Here is a 16,909-nt window from a genome sequence, read left to right on the forward strand (position 1 = left end):
TTTCTTTGAATCGGATTCTGCCTCTCTTGTGGACTACTGTCGCTTCGAACCTGAAGTTTTGAAGGCATAAAATATCTTGAAGACAAGGAAGGAATGCAAAATATGTCTGTATCAAGTAAAATTGCAAGCTCATGGAGGGCTTGTGGACTACTGTCGCTTCTTTTTCTGGGAGATGGAGGACCGAACTACTAGAACAAGCGTGAAAAAGAAGCCAGCAGATGTGTGGAGCACCTTCCAACGTCTGAGGTTGCAGTTGTTACTGGCAGCCCTCATCCTTGCAATTGTGAAATCAAGTTCATCCTCTTGCCCTTCTTCTTTGTCTGAAAAACTTACAAATAACATAAAGATTTTGTTTTTGAAATGAATACAACAATACGTGGAAGTGTTTGGATGGAGTATAATTCATTGCAATACAACAATACGACATACCTGTGTCTTCTTCATCAGAGTCCATGATGACGCGATTAAACCATCCAAGAATGCTTTCAACATATTCTTTCCCGAAACCAAGGAAGTATATTCCTGGTATATGCTCCCACGTGGACAAATCTCCCTCGATGACACATGGATAATGAGGATCTGATTTGGTGTTGTGTTGGGTACTTGTCATCATATTATTTTGGTCCTCTTGCACAAGCTCGACACCAAACTCCTTTAACCGAAACCGGTCAGGAAATCTGGCTATTACCAAAACCACCACTTCATCTCCACATTGTAATATTGTTTCAGTCTCCATCCTCCAATGGCTCAACCATTTCATATCTTCTCCGTCACCTGGAATTCCATAGATATCTGGTCCATGGATCCACGTCAGACCCTTACTCTTGTTACTCACTTTAGTCACTATTGGGCCAAAAATAGAAGGATACTGATAATTATAATTCTCCTCCTTTGTATAGGTAGCAAAGATGTTCAAGCCTCGAATTCTGTGACTAGCATGCAGTAGAGGGACAATAAGATATCGAGGACTTGGTACTTTTATAGCTGAATCGGCCCGGAACCTCATTCCCAGCAAAAAATGTGCTAAATATACCATATTGATACAGTCCCTATATATTTGCCAGAGTCATCACAACATTACTTAGTCATTTCTTTCCCATTTTAAATATTTAAGACTTATGAGAGAGAGAAAGAGAGGTGCACCTAGACTGGGACCTCTTCTGGATGATCCCTGGTTGCATCTGGATGATGCATTCGAATAGCAGGCATGGATTCCAAGTTGGACAAACCCAAAAGTTTGATCATTTCCGCATCAACTCTATCAATAGGCTCTAACTTGTATTCGTACTCCCACTCAACTAGATTCCAATTGTCACCCACCGTGTATGTACATCGTTGCTCAGGGGAAAGATATGTCATTTTTGTAAATGATACGCATTTGTGTATAGTAATCATTTGGTGTACTTTCGGCAACCCCACAAGCGATTTGAGCCTATCATAACCCGCGAAAGAGAGTTCATCGAGCCTTCTCAAACCTTTGATGAAACTTGGAAGACAACAAATTGGATTCTCATCTAATGTTAGTCTTCGCAACTAGGATAGAATATTTAAATCCCTACAAAAGGCATCATCAGAAAGATTACACCCCTTGAAACTTTACTAAAGAGCATGGAAAAGAACTCAAGATAGTTGAACTTCTTTCTGGCCACAATTCACTTATTGGAATTCCATCCGTTTCAAGAACTTTCAGAGACTCCATCTTCTTCATCATCTCCACTTGAAACTCTTCAAGATTTGAGCAGCCAGATAAAATGAGTGTTTCAAGTGATTTAAGAAAATACATGTTCTTCGGAAGCATCCTAAGATTCTTGCAATCATTCGTATTCAAGTACACGAGCCTCTCCAGTTTTCCAATGGATTCATGAACATCAATCAGGCTAGTGCAATCCACAAGAATCAATTCCTCTAGATTGGGGCAAAGTGAAAAGTCCATGATTTCAGTGAGGGGATGGGAATGGCTGACGTCAAGGATCTTCAACGATGGAAGAAACTATGGAAACAAAGGAAAAAAAGAAAAAGAATAAAAAAAAAAACAGTGAAACAAGTATCTAACATAAGAAATTAGTCATTGAATTAAAGAAAACATAGGAGTTCATTTTAACACATGGAGTTAGTCAACAAATAAAAAACTAAGAAAATAAGGAAAATGAATTGAAATGTGTAGAGTAACATAACTTTTTTTCCTTTCCGGACTTGTCTTAAGCTACTATGTTGCATTTCAAGAACAATTAGACAGTCCAAAGGAAGATCAACATGTATAGAATCCAATGGAAATTCAAGCCAACACAACCATCTTAATCTTGTATGGAAATCTACATAACATCCATCCAGTCGTACATGACTAAGATGGAGTAGTTGTAAATTGCGCATCCTTTCAAATGCATTGGTTTCCAAGACGGTCTCATTCGTGTTTATTGGTCTGTTTGCAAGATGCATACGCATATCCAGGGCAAGACCTTGAATTGTTTGTGTACCCTAACAGAAAAAAAAAAAAAAAAAAAAAAAAGGTTAAAACATTTATATGGATAATTTTCACAAGGAGAAATACATATATAGACATAAAAGGCATGTTTCTTACATTCTTTTCCCTCAGTACTTCGAAAGAATCCTTATGGCGCCATAATCTACTACGTTTTCCAGACTCTTTTGATTCGTGGCAAACAATTTCTCTTCCCATGTCATAGATCAGGTCATGCATTTTCACATTGTTGCATCCATCAACTGTCACCAAGCATCTACCAATGATTAGCACTATGATTAGTGCATGAGGGTCCGAAATGGGTGCGTGATAGCACTACCCTAGAAATTTTTACGTGTGCTCCAAGGACGACAAGATTAATATGTCTCATTTTATGGGTAAATCTTCATTAGTTTGAATTGCTGGGTAGTCCGATATAGGTAAGTCTTCAATAATTCAAATTACTAGGTAATCCGATTTTAGGTCCATTAGATTGGAAAGTAAATAACAATAGTATTTTCTCAGTTCAATCTTGATCGTTCATTTCTCATTCATTTCTCAATTCAATCTTGATCGTTCAATTCAATTTTTCGAGCACACTAAGCATCTCCGATGCACCGAAAAAATTTGGACTCAAATCTTATATTTGAGTCTAAATACGAGTCTAAAGGTTCTCCAATGCACCGGAGACTTAAAACTCATATTTATGTCTCTAGCGGAAAGGAGACCCAATTTGAGTTTCATTATGAGATTTGAGTTGAAAGTGGAGCCCATGCCAACTAAGAAGATTATTACTCAACCAAGAATAATGAGATTTGAGTCCAATCATCTTCAATACACAACCAAATATCTTCTTCTGCAGTGCAAGGACTCAAATTTTGAAACTCAAACTGAGTTCTAGAATTTGAGTTTTTAAGATCCACATACATCACCTTTTAAGATCCAAATATAAAAATATTGTCTAAAATTGAGTCTTTACATTAGAGATACTTTGATAGGTCTTTCGTAAAACCAAGTTGGTCATGAAATTTTAAAGCATTATGATTAGCACATGAGGGTCTTGGTCGGCTATTATTAATCTTCCCCACATGCATGTTAGCTGCCGCGCGTGTAATCGTCCAATTGTGAATTCCACTATGATCCATCTGTGGTTTGGTTTTGTCTTTGTATTTCATGGGATTTGTTTCTTTTTATTTATTTTGTTTGTCCAAAGTACATGCAATGCTACTTAATTAATCAAATACAGGGAGGTTAACTAAGTCTCTAATCCTTAATAACCAACTCGTAAAACATATTAGATAAATTAAATCATCCATCTCTAAATGTTGATAATCATCACATGACCCACATGTCATTATGCACTTTTTTATTTCATTTATAGTTCTGTTGAGAATAATGTTCAGAAGATCGCATCACGCGTATTTTTAACATAAACGGGCGCGCACGCGCAGTGGGGGGGTGCTTATTAGCTATACAAGTAGAGTTTTTAAAATTTTTTCCTCAAGTAAATGTTTGAGCTACACGTTAAGAATCTCTTTATCAAAAGAATTAGCGTTTGGTCTATTAACACTTGCCTTTTCAATTTTGGGAGAGATCTTCAATTTTAATTTCACATTTTTGTTATTATTGAAAGAATAAAATACTATCTCACAAAATATATGAGCTGATTATATGAAAGTTCCGTATCTGACTTTTTTTTTTCTTCTAACGAGTCTATTTTTATTTTATTTTATTATTAGTCTTTTGAGGTCAACTCATTTCACAAAAAAATTGAACTTAATTCGAATTATTTCAAGCATGTTTACAACCCCTACATGTAGTGCTCACTATATAAAAATTAAGGTATTTTGTTTTGAATGTAAGAAAGATTAACGTGAAACAAGCGTTCTAGGTCAATTGCATTCCAAATCCACAATAAAAGACATCTGGCCATAGTTGAGGGATTGGAGGGAAACTATTAAAATTGGCTTATAATACATCTGACAATCTGTTACCCCTATTTCAGGTTAGTCTTTATCATTTCTTTACAGGTGTGGGGTTTGGGCTAGCCACACAATGAGCCAAATATCATAATTTAGTGTTGAATTAGCAATTTACATGAGTTGAACCTATAAACTATCATTATAAATGAAAAGAAATATTACTAGATTGTAGTAATAAATAAATCGTTCTTGTTGAATGTGCAACAAAATGGTAATCAAATAAGACGGGCCTAGCCCAATCCCATATTGGCCTTAGTAGCCCATTAAACCGATTTAAGGCCCAACTGTTTTTGGCCTACGAAAGGGAAATTAATCGATAGATTTCGGGACTTGTTTTAGCAGACGGCTTGAAAGAAAACAAGTAAAAAACATCAATTTAGAATCTGGAATTAAATTGTATTTGGGTGTTTGAATTGGGCGCCCAGACGTCACAATGGAGAGGAAGGCTCGTGACAGTGATGTAGATGGAGCAGGAAGAGGATGACTCTTTCTTCTCCTCATGTCCTGCTCATGGAAAGAATCAATGCTATAGCCCCCGCGAATCCAATGCACTCACTGAAGCTTTTTCATTCAACGGTTTTGGTGGTGATGATGCAAATCCTGAAGGAGAAGAAGACCCTTGACAATGAGTACTCTTTATTTTCTTCACATTCTCCACCTTCGAGTTAAGCACCTTCGAAGACATGGAGTGCGCGAAAGAGTCTTCTTTGGGGGAAGAAGACATAGAACTAGTTTGAGAAGACGACTCGGAAATAAAGGACAATGTGGACTGGAAAGACACAGTTTTCATTGATTCAAACTGAATTTCATCAACTGAGAGTGGCCTCAAACGCGAAGGACGAGCAATACTCCCTACTCTTTTCCCCCTTCCTAACCTTGGAGAACGCGAACGCCAAGAACCGGGGATGGTGATGCAGCAGCTTCATTGAACTTCTGTTCTAAATTTATAGCACCCAAATCACCAAAATCCCCATTCTTAACCCTATCAGAGCTATTAAAAGAGCCCTTAGAACCTAAACTGAACTCACTCCTAGCAACAAACTCAAAACCATCCCAGTTTTTCACCCTCGATTTCAAACTCCGAACCGGCAATCCTAAGGGCTGATTATCAACCATTGATCTGGGTTTTCCGCATTCATCAAGACAATAATTTGGTTGGGCCACAAACACCATTGATTCACCCTGAAAATACTGAGAATTCCAAGCTTGAATAACATTTTTCTCTTTATACCCACATGAATTTTCAGCCCCACTTTCACAAATTCCCAAACTGGGTTTGCATTGGGCATGAAAAAACATTGCTTTCATGACAAGATTGAGCCACAGCAGCAACAGGGTTACCCACAAAATACCCAGAATTCCAACTCTCACCCTCTCTTTTCTCACCATACCCACATGGGTATTCACACCCGCCATCGAAATTGACGAAACGGGAAATATTGTAGGCATATAAGACTCAGAAGTACCCACATTTGAGCTATTCTGAAACCCCATTTCAGCAGTATTTCTTCTGCTGAACAAGCCGTAGGACACAGCAATGCCGACGAAGATAACGTGAATGAGCTCCCAGAACTTGGTGAGGATCGTATGGTTGATAAATTCGGGAGCTTGTGAGGGGAAAAGTGGAAGAACGACAACGAAAACGGCAAATATTAGAGCTTAAGGAGAAAGTGCGTAGTGTAGGACTTACCGTGTTGAATCGGGTTTCGGTGAGCTTTTGGGTTTGGATCGGAGAATGGGAAGTGGGATTTCCTGTAGGGGGTGGAGTCCGCCATTGATGAGCAGGTGAGCTTCTGCGGAGGTTTTGGATTTTGTGTGAAGCAAGGAAGACTTTGAAGGCAAGGAAGAAGAAACGGTGGAATAAAGGGCGTGCGGAGGGCAAAGGAATTCAAAAAGTGGAGTGTCGATGATTATGACCGTTTGGTTGGAATGACGATATTAACCTTCTGTTTTGTTTTGATTTACGAGATTTTGTGGAGTGGTGATCTTATGATTCTTATCTGTTGGGGCTTGGAGGTCATTTGACCGAAGAACAAAACAAAAGCAATTTGTTGGAACAATATAAACGGCAGCGTCTTGATTGAAACAAAAGCAATTTGGTGTACCACAGAGCTCATTGAGCACCTAAGCAAATAGCAATGCAAACTAGATGAGTCCTGTACATACAAATTTGATGATACACATCTAGGAAGAATTTTTCTCATACGTTTTTTAAGCCTTTTTTTTAATTTTATTTTTTTTGTATGGGATAATGAAAGCTAAGGCCATTTCCAACCAATGGTTGGCCAAAGAGCTCGTTCTAGCCCACTAGTCCTTCAAGATTCTTCAAAATATTAATATTTTAATAAACAATACAGGGTCATATTTGCTTTCGTCTCCAACCGAGGGCCAAAGGGCCAGACGCTTGTTTTAGCCTTGTCACAAAAAATCGTCTCCAACCGAAGGCCATAGGGCCAAACATAATTTATTATCTAAAAACTAAAACTTAATTTATGTATTGTTTATTGTTTATTCTTTTTTTTTTCAACAATAATTTGTGTAAATTGTGATAAAAGGAGTACGATTTGGATTTTATAGGGTGGCTAAGCGTAAGTTGCTAACACTTGGAGCATGGGGTGGCGTGCCTCCATACATGGCTAACACTTGGAACATGGAGTGAAGGTCCTCCATAGCTGGCTGTCTTGGAACTTAGGGTGTGAATGACCTCCATAGTTAGCTGACACCTAAAACATGGTGTGAAAGGTCTCCATAATTGGCCGCCAGAACATACGAAGTGAAATTCTCTCTATTCTCATTCATATTCTCTTTTTTCTCCTTTTCTCACATGCTTACTTTTTATCTTATTATTTTTATTAAAAAATTATAAAATATTAACGTGATTTAACGGTAATGTTTATGTACGGTGGACAGCCTTAAATATTATTATCATTTATCATGACAGCCTTAAATATTTTTAAACAATACCTTATGAATGCTATCCGATTTTGGTTTCGAGTATTTTACGTAATCTATTGAATTGAAATTTGAAATCTATGTAGATAATGAACTTTGTATTGCTAGAAGGTGGTTTTGTATGGATTTGTTGTCTGTATATAACACGAATCTCGTTAGCGGTTGGTAATAGTTGCATGATTCACTGTGCTTAAAACTGTTGGACGTTTTTTAACCAAATATAGAGTACACATGAGTATACTAGAGTATTTTCAGTTAAACCGGTTGAAGATTTTCCCAAACGGAGAACCGTTGCATGATTCAATGTGCTTAAAACTGTTGGAAGTTCTTTCCCCAAATGTAGAGTACACATGAGTATACTAGAGTATTTTCAGTCAAACCGGTTGAAGATTTTCCCAAACAGAGAACCAAAGTATCTTGAGTTATAGAAATGAACTTGAATTTGACTGGTTGCGTAGGTCTGGCTCTTTCTTTGCGTGCATTCTGTATCTTTATCCTTTTAGATGTTGTTGATTATAGGCAAGTTACCTAGACTTGTGCTTTGTTAGGGTACAAATAAACAGTGCCCTTCACTATCCATTTCAGGCCTTAGAGAGATTTGTTTGAATCAAATATGGCTGTTGAGTATCTTATATTCCTGAAGGAATCCAATTTTTATGATTAGTGAATGGGATTTTGGGAATATAAAGAACAAGCAACAAGGTTCCCTTGTGAGTCTGGGACAGCATTGCATCCTTGCAAGGCCTAATCCTGATGGTCTTTCCGGGCACTTAACACGCTACGTTGAGTTTGGCTTCTAGTGTGAAACAATTAGTTGCTTTCTTGGGCAATCAAAGTATTGGCTCCATGAATGTGTAGAAAGTAATTTATCAAAAGGCTTCAACGTAGAAACAGGGACGTATTTTATGTAGTATAGTTCATATTGAATATCAACATATGCGAAACATTTGTATGTTTCTTCTTATTTCATTTCTTATCCAAGATGTCAGATTATAGTCTTTAGGGCGTTTGTTATATGTACGGCTTTGGTGTAATGTCATATAAACAAGTATTCTACCCCAAAGTTTTAGAAAATGTTAGGTATACATATTTTTTCGTCTAAGTTTGTGATTTCGATTTCTTGATGTTTTTCTCATTAGTTATCTTTATTATTCTTCCTTTTTCCTATAAGAAAAGTTCTCTTGCCTTTCTTTTCCCCATCTTTGGTGTATGTGTGTCTGTGAATATATATATATATATATATATTCACACACACACACATGTACATATACATATATATATATATTATGATAATATTATATTATATATAAATTATGTTACATATTATATATATTATTTGGGTCGGATTTGGAGACGATTATGGAATGAGGATCTTTATAACCGTATCCAAAACCATAACCGAATAATATTTACGGTTTTTTTCATATCCAAAATATTCGAGTGCCTCTGATCCGCACGATTTGTTCTTTTCCGACCTGCCGGAGCTTCTCTTCGACCCTCTTGAGCTCGTCGAATAGCACTTTATGGAGTTACCCAAATTTTCATACCCAAATCCATTCTCCGGACGGTTGTCCACAGTTATTGGATCTAATGTTTTGAATTGTCATCTATAGCTTAAACCCCCAAAACCCAAACCCTGCAGCTTCTTCTGAGGCTTGTCTGTGCCTCTCTCAAGGGTCTCTCTCTCTCTATATATATGTATATTTAATTTGTTTCGCTTGAAAGAAAACAAGGAAAAATCATCAATTTTAGAATCTTCTTAACGGTCAAGTAGTGAAGAACCAAAAGGTGTGTTGTTCAAAATAATAGTTCTTGTAATATCCATGAAATAGGTTTTGTTTGTCAACATGAAATTATTGCTCCTTGTTTAAAGCTTCTTTTTATGCCAATCCTTAAAGTTGAAAAACAAAATGATTTAGATAGTGAGTTATTGTCTGATCGATGTTTATTCTTACCCATTTTCTATGCCTTTTGTTTTCATTTTTCTGAAGGCTCTCTGGGACAAAGCTCATGAGTTCATATTCTTGCTTCAGAAAGCATTCTCAAGTTCACATAGATTACCGCAGGTCGCTTTTGCTTTTCCTTTTTTTTTTTTTTTTAATTTTTTTTTAATTTTTATTTTTTTTTATAGATTTTTTACATGTTAAGATATTACGTTCTTACCTGAGAGGTTGATGCAGGAGCCAGTTAGGTCTTTATTTTGCGATTCACATGAGGGTGTCGTCAATGCAGCATATTCTGATCTAGTTGACTCATCAAGAGAACTTTGGACTCACTAGCAGAACTACAAGAAGTATGGCTGTCAAAAGTTTTTTTTTTTTGTCTACCTCGTACTACTTGGTTTCCGGTTTAGCTTCATACCTTGTTGTAATATGATAAGTGCTTTATCCATGGTTATGATTTGTTAATATTGCCATTTGTATATGCTAACATTTATCACATCGGGATATTTTTTTCTTGTTGCAGCTTTACTTGAGAAGAACCTGTCCATTATTCAAGCAACACATAGTATGTGCAAAGTACATATATCAAACTATTATATTTATTTTGTAATACAATTTGGCTTTCCGTTCTTGTGCATAATCTATCATTTTCGGCATGATAAGAATTGCCAATATGTGAAAGGTTTGCAGCTATGCTTCGGTATTTACATTTTGTGTTTGAAGTTTTTAATAACCGTTTACATTCTCATAAAGTGTGTTTGGCTTATAACTATACCATTAGTTAAGATAGAGTTCAATTTTGTCAAATCAAACTTTAAGGAAATGCTCAAGTTTTCATATGATTGTGAGGGTTCCCCAAATTTCAGAAGTTCCACTACAATGGCTGCTATAATTAGTCAGATTATGCTGGTACTAAGTTATCATTAAGAGTGCAAAAGTTTTAATCAAGAGGAATGGATTGAGCTCAGCCTTGCCCAAGGTTATCCCAAAACACAATGCGTCGAGCTTGAGCTTGGACCGGCTCAATTGTTAAATGTAAATCTTGGAACATCAGCTTTAGTTCTGCTGAATTGTAGTGAAGTTTGTGCATTGTTCTGATTGAGGACAAGCCAGTCCCAATAGGTGATGGTTTGTGCGTAAAAGGTGGGAAGTTCAAAGTAGTCCAATTGGTTAGAAATATAGTTGTTTTCGACAAACATTAGACACCTTGGGATTTTGCTTACACAAACATCAATTAAATCACACTCTAGAGGTAGGTATTTGTTGCAGTTGTCAAAAGCATAATGTTGACATGGAAGGTAAATCAGTTGGGCCTTGTTTTTGTTGATCTGAGGATAGCCAAGATGAAGCCAGATTTCAAATTGCCCTAAGATGTCGGCACAAATCTTTCCTGCTTGATCTCATACAAACCTTAGCCTGATTTAGCAAAAAAATTGCCATTTAGGCTACCATGGTCTAATTGACTGTCCTACTTTGTACTGTTTGCATATGTTCATGCCTGCATATGTTCATGAACTTCTCCTAATACATATCTTGTTCTGTAGGTAAATCTGGACGATCTAAGATGTCAGTCATCTAAGAAAATTGATGGTGATGAGGATTAGTCACGGATTTCTGAGTTGCTGTCAAGGTACTCAAATCATAATTAGATATTCTGAGAAGAAGAATCATATTCTACTATCTACATTGTTAGGATTTTGGCTCGTCAAATATGTCCTAGTTGGTTTAGGATTGTTTTAGGAAACCTAGAGGTATACCGATTCTTGTCCTAGAGGGATTAGGAAAGAATTTCAATTTCCTTATTCAATTTAGGTTTGGATTTCTAGAAGTCTATTTGGATTTGGATAAGTGTGATTTCCTAGTCCACTTAGAAATAGGAATTCAATCAACCTTGGGACAACTAAGAGTTTTACAGAGAAAAAGAAAATAGTTAGACAGCCAAGGATTTTGAGATTAGTTCTAGGGTTTGCAAAAGTTCTGTAATCTCTATTATTAATCAAAGGAGCGGTGATTTCTCTACCTAGAGAAATCACAACTGGACGTAGGCAAAAGTTCTGTTGAACCAGTATAATTCTTGTGTGTTTCTAAGTTTTCTAATATTTGCTAGTTTAGTCTATTGTCGTTGGTTACATTAAAGAACAAGGTCTAGTGTGCAGGTTTTTCAACAAATGGTATCAAAAGCTAGGATCAAGGTGTTCCACGATGTCAAAAGGGAAGATGAATGCAGATCAAGGACCGACGTTAAAGCCCTTTGACAACAAGGATGACTTCACGGACTGGCAAAGGATGATGAAGAACGTATTGATACAGCAGGATTTGGATGATGCACTCGATGGTAAGAAGACTAAGAGTTCCATCGAGATCCATATCACATGATCAGTTTGGTCACACATCATCGAAAAGATGTCTGCCCAGGAAGCATGGGAAAAGTTGGAGAATGTTTATATGGGAAAAACCATGTCCAATAAACATTTTTTCTAAGGGATGAACTATTCGAGCTTCGACTAGAAGAAGGAGGTGATATTGAAGATCACGTATGCATGTTCCAGAATTGCATAGCTAATCTTCAAAAGGTCGAAGAAACTTACAAAGATGATGATATGGCTATCATCTTGTTGAGGTCTCTACCTTCATCTTTCAAGCACTTTCGAACAACTCTAATGTTTGGAAAAGAGTCCCTGAAGCCTGAAGATGTAATTCAAGCTCTTCAGTCATATGCTAAACTAGATGATATAACTTGGCTACACATAAGAGCCAAGTTTTAACGAAGAAGTTGAGCTATCTCATTAAAGATATGAGTTGTTCACTAGCTTTATGAGTTGAACATACCAAAGCTCCATATCGACTCATTTTTTTTGAACTAGTCTAGTATTTCTTTTAAGCTCAACTCATTTCACTTAAAAACAAAGCTTAATTCGAATTATTTCGAGCATATTCAAAATCCCTACATATGGTGCTCACCTTATGAATACTATGGTGTTCTGTGTTGAATGCGAGAAAGATTGACAAAAAACAAGCGTGCTAGGTCAATTGCATTCCAAATCCACAAACAAAAGACATCTAGCCATGGTTGAGGGATTGGAGGAGTTCGGGAGAGATTGGAAGGAAACTGTTATAAAATTGGTGTGGGACACATCAGGTAATCTGTTACCCCTATTTTAAGTAAGTTTTTATCATTTATTTAAGAAGTGTGGGGTTTGGTCTAGCCGCACAATTAGCCAAACATCATAATTTTTAGTATTGAAATAGCCATTTACATGAATCGAACGTAATTCCTATCACTCATAAATGAGAAAAAATATCACTAGATTATATTAGTAAATAAGTTGCTCTCGTTAAATGTGCAACAAAGTGCTAATCAAATGGGACTAGCGTGGCTCAATCAAATATACCGCTAACTGGCCCATGAAGCCCATTTAAGGCCCGAATGTTTTGTGGCTGAATGTTTGATTGTAAATATTTAGGTGTTTGAATTTGTAGGGGCTTAGACGTCACAATGGATAGGAAGGCCCGTGACAATGACAGTGAGTTCGATGACGATGGCTATTTCGACAGTGATGAGCTGAATGTTTGAATTTGTAAATTCTGTTATTAGGTTTCGGCAATTATTCGGTTTTCTTTTGGTGATTTTGTTGTTAATTGATGATTTGTAATGTGGATGGAGGAAGAGGGTGACTTTGATGGTGAGCAGGACGGCGAGGGGGAGGAAGAAGAATCAGAAAATGAGGATGGAGAAGAAGAGGGGGAAGAGGAAAATGGTGATGGGAAAAAAGGATAATAAAGATGCCAAGATGGCAAAACTCGAGAAAGACTACATGAATGTTCGTCATCAGGAGCGGTAAGAGACTTCTGTTCACAGTCCCTTTATTTTTAATTATAAACTCTTGATGCTTAATTGGAACATATAACTAAATAATGTGAATGTAGGAGATAATATGCATAGCCGTTGGAGGTTCGTGACCAAAATTTGAATAATGTAATAGTCCGCGAGTGTAGGTATAGAAATTGGGAATACTAGTGTCATTTTCATCTTATCTCGAGGCTACTATTCTGTATTTATTTAAGTTATTATGAAAACACAAAATGGAGTTATATATGCATATGCAACTCTTCAATTCCAGATTAAAAGAAAGATTTAGATAGTGAATTATTGTCTGATCGATGTTTATTCTTAATTTCTTATGCTACACCTTGTTTAAATCTCTTGAGTTTAGATTCTTCCTTCAGAAAGCATTCTCAAGTTCAAATAGATTACCACAAGTCACTTTTGCTTTTGCTTTTTTTTTTCTTTTTAAATAGCATTTTGACATGTTAAGTTATTATGTTTTTTAAAAAGCAGCAACATTGCTACTTGTTAGTCTTCCTACATGATCTAAGAATACAATTAATTAAATAGATATAGGATCACATTGACCATAAAGTATTACCTGCAACTCAACAACTAAAAATAAGATAGAGACTTGGCGGAAAACTCGAAATCCCTCACCAAAAAAAACTCAATATTACGCAATTAAATCATCAGTTTTCATGGCTTATTGTTTTTCGTTTAAGAAAACCTTCTTTTACTTTATCGTACAAAAAATCCTACTCGAAGTAAAAATTAACAGTAGTAAGTCATGGCAGCATAAAGTATAATCAGTAAATTATATCCAACATAACATAAAACACAATTTGACTAATAAACATTTAACTCAATAAATTAATTACCACATCAAACTTGAGAGTCCAACAGGTCTAAATATGTCAAAACCTTCTCCATATTCAACCTCAATTGCCTAAAAATACCGAAAAGCGGAGCAAAAACATAATTTCATCAAAAGTGCTTACCCAAGGATAAGTTAAAAATAAAAAATAATCAAACCTTAGAAGCTCTGGATTCTTGATCACCACAAAATTGACAAATTAAACCAAAACTACAACTAAAAAAAAAAAAAGCAAACATCAATTATCTAGATATATAAAAGAGAGAATTTTTTAAAACTATAATTGTAAGTGGCTGGAATTTTATGTGTTTGTCCCCGTGACTTGGGAGAAAAGAAAAAAAACAAAAACAATGGGGTGTTTGATTGAAAAGCAAGAATGTAGACCTAATTTGAGTTTCAGTATGTGATTTGAGTTGAAAGTGAAGCCTCATGCCAATTAAGAAAATTGTTACTCAACCAAGAATAATGAGATGTGAGTCAAATCATCTCCAATACACAACCAAATTGTAAACGACAGCGTCATGATTGAAACAAAAGCAAATTTGGTGCATCTAAGGCAAATAGCAATGCAAACTACATGAAATTTTAAGGTTTATTATTATTATTATTATTATTATTATTATTTTATTTATTTATTTTTTTTTTTAAGATAAGCTATTTTTCACATTCCGTTTTTCCGTTAATACTTATCCTATTATTTTGAGTTATACGATTGAATAAATAAATAAAAAATCAATAGACAAAAGCAAATCACTGCATAGTGAAATTGGAATTTTAGCATGTATATATGAACCAAAATCGTTTAATATTGAATTGTTATTTAGTTTCATTGGTTGTTTCTTTTAGACATGAGCGTAACAACATTGATCAAAGCATATGTGTTTTATAATTTTATTGACTATTTGAAAATGTTCCTATTGATAAAGTATTTTTAATTTTTTATGGATATTTTTATTTGTATATTTATATAATTTTTTTTTCCAAACAATAGATTTTGTTAAATTAGATAATGGATTTTATTTTAACATCTTTTGATTCAAATTATAAGAGTAAAAGAATGCATAACATTAGGAAATTAATTTTGTAAATAAGGGCAAAATAGAAAAAAAGAAATGAAAATTTAAATTCTTCGAGTTGGTGACATGGATAAGTAGGTTTTTTTTTTCCAACATTTCTTATAGTTGATTGATTCTATATTAAAACACCCCTCTAAAAAAGACCAAGCTACATAAGCCAAATTCACTTTAAGTTACTAAGAGCATTTTTCAGGAGATGCAATACTATAACAAAATTCTATTTTAAATAGTCAGATTTCAAAAAAAACACATCTCCAACAAACTCTATAAAAGAGCTTCTATTACAGCAAAATGAACAGTCACTCTTTAAATTTACAGGAAAACTAACGAAAAGTCTAAAAAAACTTTAGTTTTAATGTAGAATGACAAATAAATGTGTAGTGAATAGTATCAGAGAAAAGTAAAAATGTGGTTTTTCGTTAAAAGTGAATATTACCGGAAGTGTTTCGTTAAAACTCCCATAATTTACAGAGTAATTGTTTATCAGCCAAATATTAACAAAATAATAAAACTCGGGAAACCTTGAGCAAAAAGAAAATGAAGATAATTAAGACTCTTTTAGAAAATGAATTGGTTGAATTTGAATTGTTAGTAATAAAATATTTAAAGTTTGATAAAAAAAGCGTTGTTGGAGATAAAAAAAAAATTAAACCCTAATAAAAAGCGTTTATCAGCGTCCTGTGGCTTATGTACCAAGCACTTCCTTTTCTAAAGGAGAAGAGCCTCTCCCCAGATTTCTCCGCTGGCCTCTCCTTCAGCTATTATAACTTTCTGAGGGTATGTGCTGATTTTTTTCCCACCATGATATGTTGCCGATAAAATATGCACTTAGGAAATGTTTCATTAACATGTATTAAGCCTTAAAGTCTAAGGAAATTTCTAGTAGCCGAGGATAATTTGGTAGTTTTTCTGCTCTGCTTGGATGTGGTTGGGGTTTGATTCGATTATTAGGGTTTTGTTGGGATATCTAAACTGAAGTGAGCTTCAAATTTGAGTTTTGCAGTCTGCAAATTGGATAATGGTGCGTAGAGCTATCATGGCTACAAAAGATGTGGATGCAATGTTTTCTTCTTTGGATCCTGAGTACAATGACATTCTCATGAAGTAAGTAGTTCTACCTTATGAATGCTATCTGATTTTGGTTTCGAGTATTTTACGTAATCTATTGAATTGAAATTTGAAATTTATGTAGATAATGAACTGTGTTTTGCTAGAAGGTGGTTTTGTATATCTTTGTTTTCTGTATATAGCACGGATCTCGTTAATGGTTGGTAGTAGCTGCATGATTCAATGTGCTTAAAACTATTGGAAGCTCTTTAACCAAATATAGAGTACACATGAGTATACTAGAGGGTTTTCAGTTAAACCGGTCGAGAATTTTCCCGAACGGAGAACAAAAGTAAGTATCTTTAGTTATAGAAATGAACTTGAATTTGACTGCTTACGAAGTTCTGGCTCTTTCTTTGCGTGCATTCTGTATCTTTATCATTTTAGATGGTGTGGATTATATAGGCAAGTTACCTAGACTTGTGCTTTGTTAGGGCACGAAAAAACAGTGGTCAGGCCTTATGAGAGATTTGTTTGAATCAAATATGGCGGTTGAGTATCTTATATTTCTGAAGGAATCCAATTTATATGATTAGTGGATGGGATTTTGGGAATATAAATATCACCGTGTGCGAAACATTTGTATGTTTCTTCTTATTTCGTTTCTTATCCAAGATGACAGATTATAGTCATTAGAGCGATTGTTATATGTACGGTTTTGGAGTAGTGTCATATAACCGTCCAATTG

At 35.3% G+C, this 16,909-nt stretch overlaps 1 protein-coding gene across 1 annotated transcript in view; it reads right to left on the minus strand.

The window, feature by feature from the left end:
* LOC125469491 (disease resistance protein RPV1-like) overlaps nucleotides 1-16,909 on the minus strand; it is an 85,222-nt gene that overhangs the window by 22,358 nt on the left and 45,955 nt on the right. The gene's annotated exons all lie outside the window — the stretch shown is intronic.

Source organism: the organism of the source record quoted next, unplaced genomic scaffold (assembly GCF_019419815.1).
Source record: "Pyrus x bretschneideri cultivar Hongxiangsu unplaced genomic scaffold, Pyrus_bretschneideri_v1 Contig43, whole genome shotgun sequence".
Taxonomy (NCBI): Eukaryota; Viridiplantae; Streptophyta; class Magnoliopsida; order Rosales; family Rosaceae; genus Pyrus; species Pyrus x bretschneideri.